Source organism: Mirounga leonina, unplaced genomic scaffold (genome assembly GCF_011800145.1).
Source record: "Mirounga leonina isolate KUSES-001 unplaced genomic scaffold, KU_Mleo_1.0 Mir_151, whole genome shotgun sequence".
Taxonomy (NCBI): Eukaryota; Metazoa; Chordata; class Mammalia; order Carnivora; family Phocidae; genus Mirounga; species Mirounga leonina.
In genome coordinates this window covers 87,839,660-87,845,407 of record NW_023270377.1, presented here as the reverse complement: position 1 = coordinate 87,845,407, position 5,748 = coordinate 87,839,660, and the positions used below count along the sequence as shown (strand labels likewise).

The following is a 5,748-nucleotide window of genomic DNA, read 5'->3' as shown; positions in this document are numbered from 1 at the left end:
TTTACTCTTAAGCATTAAGATGCAGAGAATTTTTTTTTAACAACAGTTAAGGACCTGAAGACAAGTATGAACCCACCTACCACTTAAAATTAGATTCAGCAGCATATAATATGCTGTGTTAAATTGAATGTATTTAGCAAAATAATTTTAAATATATATTTTCCAGGTTTCAAACACTATCAGTGGCTCCTGTTCTGGTATTTAGTTTCTTCATTATACAGATAGTTTGCTTTAAATTTCTTCCTATAGTCTTACCTTTATATTACAACTGCCATAGAATAAATCAAAAGGCAAAGGACTTGGAACAAAGTACACATCAAAAAACAAAAACAAAGGACTGAGATTTAAAAACAAACAAACAAACAAAAAAGCACAAAAAGAGATTGCATGAGATTTTCAAATCATGGGTATGCCAAGAAGAATGAGTGATCCAGTTCCTGAAATTAGTTTTCCCCCAGAATCAATTCACAAAGTTATTTTAGTGTATCAAACCATTATTGGTGTTTTGACATTTTTGATAGTAGAATAAAGCCAAATTAAGTTTTTATAAAGATTATATTACTGTACCATATAGCTGGTTTCTAAATGAGTAAAAACATATTGTTTTTTAACAGAATTTTATGTGATATAAACTTAAAAAATAATTTTGTAAAATAAAAATTTTCATTGAATCTTTTCTGGTTGCTTTAGGCACTGACTATATAAAAATCAATCTTCTCCAGTTATCCCATCTCTCCCAACTTTTCTAAACCAACTTTTTAAAATTATATGCAATCAGGTACATTCATATATATTTCATATGTGATTCCCATATGCCACTTACATCTTCAATTAAGCTTTAAACTACTTAACAATATCCAAATCCAATACTTTGTATTCCCCAAGGCACCTAATGAAATGTTGGACATATAATAAGTAGGAAATAAACATATGCTTGTGCTTCTTGCAGAATAGACAGACTTTAAGAATTGATTCTCAAGGCCTACGACTGACTATTACTGTGACTGGGTAAGCTCAGGACAAGCTCAGGATGTTGTTTTTCTACTATCTCTTTAGCAAAAGGGAAAAATCAACATAGTCAAATGCTATTTGTAAAAAAAAAAAATCAAGAGAAAAATTGGCCAACATTGGCCAGTCCCAGTGTAAATATAGCCTCATGTGCAAAAGTATTTACATGTAATATTGAAAATAGTACTGGAATAATTTATTTTCCTAATTTTTTATGTTTAACAATTTAAAATAATATATTTAGCTGTAGGAATATGGGGCTTTATTAATACAAAATCAAAATGTTTTAAAATCCCTGTTTTTACATGAATAGTAAAGTCTAGACAAGCATATACATATTAAGTTTCTATAAATACTTTAAAACAGGGGCACCTGGGTGGCTCAGTCGTTAAGCATCTGCCTTCAGCTCAGGTCATGGTCCCAGGGTCCTGGGATCGAGCCCCACATCGGGCTCCCTGTTTGGCGGGAGGCCTGCTTCTCCCTCTCCCACTCCCCCTGCTTGTGTTCCCTCTCTCGCTATGTCTCTGTCAAATAAATAAATAAAATCTTTTAAAAATAAAATAAAATTAAATTAAAATAAAAAAAATACTTTAAAACATTCCTTTAGCAATCCATGTCTTTTGTCCATGTAGAAAAATACCGTTAGAAGGAATCGTGTCATTTTGTAGCCTCTCCACTGTCACTCTTTGTTTAATCTTCATTATTGTCTTCTAGTTCATTCTACAATATCCTTGAATTCAAAAGAACATCAAACCACGGAGACTATGAGGTTACACAAAAATAAACTGACCATTGATGAGATTTTTGCTGAGAATGAATTAATATTACCACCTAATGGGGAAATTTCTATATAATTCATAATACAAGTTAACTGGTCCTCTTAATCTTAAATTTTCACTAACATGTATAGAAGTCCTTTTGATTTACATAATTATATAAAAGTAAACTGTGAATAAAAGCTAATTAATATTGGAAACATCTTTTTAATTACAAAAACATGAATTTAAACATTCTTTAAAGCATCTGTGCATAATTTCATGATATATCTTATAAGCCCCAGATATGAACTTCGGAAACTACATCAATATTTGTTGAGTGTTGACAACTGTAATAAGTTAGGGAATGAATGCTCAAGAGCATGAAGGTTATAGCTATTCACTAAGCAACTGACCAAGTTCATATCTACAACTTTACAAAGACTCATAAGTATGTGGTTCTATTAATGTAATATTTAGGCTCAAAAACTGTAGACATGCTAGGCCCTGTGAAAAATACTTTCATGTATGGTATCTTTTTCAGGAACTCCTAAATGATATGCCATGAAGAGATTATAGGCGTACTACCTAAAATATCAATCCCTCGTGCTGTGGCGTAGCCAGAAGGGTGAGCTACTTGTCTCTGTGTAAGTAACTTCATTTGGATTCCTTAAAGGACAGCCCAAGTGGAACAGATCCATGGGCGTGCCCTTCAAACTCCACTGTCATTGAGTGCAACGAGCAAAAGCCGTCTGCTGTTTTTCTGCCACCATGCCCTGAGCATGGTCAATGAGGTGCCCTGCCCTTGAACACGTCCGTTCACAGTCTGCAGTAGCATGCACCATCCTCCTTGGATAAGGGGCCAGTGGAGCTCCAGAGAGTGTGTGTTCCATGCGCTCAAGTATTAAAAAATCTTAAGAATGCAGGATCTAGTTACAATGTAGCCGTAAAGTGCTGCCTTGTCTTTGCCCCCTGCTCAAAATAAAGCTGTTACCTTTCTAGCCCTGCCCGCCATGGTGCTTAGCAGCCAGGGATGCATGGTCTCAGACATGTTTACCAAGTAAAACACTGACTTGAGGGGCGCCTGGGTGGCTCAGTCATTAAGCGTCTGCCTTCGGCTCAGGTCATGATCCCAGGGTCCTGGGATCGAGCCCCGCATCGGGCTCCCTGCTCAGCAGGGAGTCTACTTCTCCCTCTCCCACTCCCCCTACTTGTGTTCCCTCTCTCGCTGTGTCTCTCTCTGTCAAATAAATAAATAAAATCTTTAAAAAAAAAAAAAAAACTTAAGAAATACACATGGCCATTTCATGGAAGCAAGGTTAGGTTATTTTTAAGCTTTGCAAACATTTCACTAATAATTTCATTTTTTCTTATCACAATGACATTGCACAGGATTTTTTTCACCATGTCATGTCCTAAATAGATATACACAAACACCTTCTATCTTACTCCAGTGTGTCATATATATTTAATGTTCCATATATGACATGATCTGAAATATATTGGGAAATTTATAACCATTTTAATATTAACAAAAAACTAATTTTTATTAATATATAAATGTAAAGGTGTGAAATCTATAGGTATGCAGGAACAATTTAGATTCACAGCTTATGAGTTGGTAATTATTCTAAAGTTTGAATTCTTAGTGATTATTTGTTAGCACTCAGTACTTATATGGCACTTCATAGGGCCTATACATACAACACTATTTAATTTTTACAACAACTCTATGAAAAAGGCATTATTATTCTTATTTCAGATATTTGAAAACAGGTAATGTCCCAGAATCACAGAGACAATAAATAGTAAAATGGAAAACTAAATTGTGGTCTTTGCTAACACTATATACTCTCTCCAAATTTTTAGTTATATTAACCTGAATTTCTATTTAAATATTATGAATAACTTACAGCATAGATCCCTGTTATAAGTCAAATAGTAAAGAGCACATTAACAAACATTATTAACCCCTACTATGATATTTATTGGTTTTGCAGCTGCTTCCTTTCTATATGATCAGTTTCTATCAGTTAATCTTACAAACATGTTCTCTTTTATATTGCCAACTTTTAGGGAAAATAAACGGTAGGTGAGAACAATGGAGGGAAAAGACTTGAAATTGGTACATCAACTAAGTTAAGTTCGGTACCTTGGCTAAATCAAGAAATTAAATTGAGGCAATGCCCATTACTTCTCATGGACAATTTTATGTGGGGAAAAAAAAAGTGAAAAATTTGCTCTTTTCCAAAATACTAGGAATCTGAACTATATATCTGATCTATTGATGTTTACAAATTAGGCAAAAACTCAATATATGATCATGGACTAGGCTTTGTTAACATAGGGGATTGTTGCTTGTTCCATGTGTGCAAAACTTGATACCTTAACTAGATAGAGTGCACCTGAGGACAGCACTCAGTTTATCACAAGTCACCTAGCAGAATCGTGATCACCTAACAAATGATTACTAACATGCACTTGTTTAGTCTTACTGAAAGAATGTGGTCTTGGAAAGTCATTTTTTAAGTCCCAGATCCTTCATGTGTTAAGTGGAATAAAAATAGCACCCAACTCAAAGGACAGTTGTGAGTATTGAATTAGTGAACCCAGTGCCTGATACATAGTAATTTGTTTACAAATGTTTACAGAGAAGAGCTTTGTATTACCAATTTGGTTTGATCACTTCAAATGTTATCTATTTCCAAAAGCCTTTCTTGATAGGTTATGACCGCATTTGACCTGGGTCTTCTCATTCCTCTGTCCTATTAGTTTTAGTAATCATTTTCCATTCTCACTGGACCATGTGTAAAGTAAATCTCAATTATCATATTGTCCAATATGTATCTACAATATGTTCCTTGGGAGCCAGAAGATAAATTAGAAAGAAATGCAGATCACCATTATCTCCAGAGGAGACCCGAGTTGCCCAATGTCACACAGTAAGTTAGTGGCAGACTTGTTTAATGTCACCTCTCTTAATACTATATCACTGCTCTTGCTGTCACTAGAGCGAAAATAGCTTCACTTGTCTGTGAACTAGACAGTATTGTTTACTGAGCACTTAATGTGAGTGAGCATTAAGCTAACATTCTTTCTTCTTTCATAACAAGGTTTGTGAAATAGAGCCTCCTCTACTGAACCCTTCTTGACTGAACAGAAATGAATACAAATTGCCTTGCCCTACTTCTAATTCCAGAGGGCAACTTGTATTTCCACAGTGTGAGAAGTCATGGAAACTCTACTAAGGATTTGAATAATCGTAGTACCTAACATTATGACTACTGACTTCTCTGAGTACAACTTTTCAAAAGAATTCTAAATATTTTGGCAGTAAAACTTCCAGCATTATGCCCCTTTTACCACCATACACAAACAACTGTTTATTTTCTGATTTTTTTTTAACCAGATCTTCACATCAACGAAGACTAAAGAAACTTGTGTTATTTTCTCCGTAGAATAATCTGACCTAGGATGGCCATGGGAGACAATCCACCATTTTGTACAATATAGAGTCATATAAATATCAGCAATCACCAGTCTAAAATGCTAATTTTACAAATGGAGGAAATGACGGCTCAGAGAAGTTAGTGACTTGTACAAGTGACCTTGGTTATGAGCAGAGCTAGGAATGTGACCTTCTATCTTCCAGCCTAGGCTCTTATTATCTCAGCACATGTTTCTTAATAGGTGTGTTGGTGTTTTATTGTAACAAATGCAATACAATGCATATTAAAATGCAAATAACTTTATATTTCTATTGACTCTGCTGATTAATTTAGCAAATATTGTTTATCAACACCACAGTTCATTTGGAACATAGCAATTGAAATTCCTGGGTTGGATTCATCTTCTACAATATATAAGGCTTAAAAAATAGCTAAAGACAAAAAGTTCTGTTGGTAGCTATACAAATAGTTAAATACTATTTCTACATATAGTGTGTAAAAATATATATAGTCACAACACATTTGAGTTTTCATCT

General features: G+C 34.3%; 1 non-coding gene across 1 annotated transcript; it reads left to right on the top strand.

Annotated features, from left to right (window-relative positions):
- Positions 1 to 2,683: 2,683 nt before the first annotated feature.
- Positions 2,684 to 2,814, top strand: LOC118012752. Its single transcript, XR_004679814.1, has one exon. It is a non-coding gene; the product is annotated as a small nucleolar RNA SNORA63 (small nucleolar RNA).
- Positions 2,815 to 5,748: the final 2,934 nt, after the last annotated feature.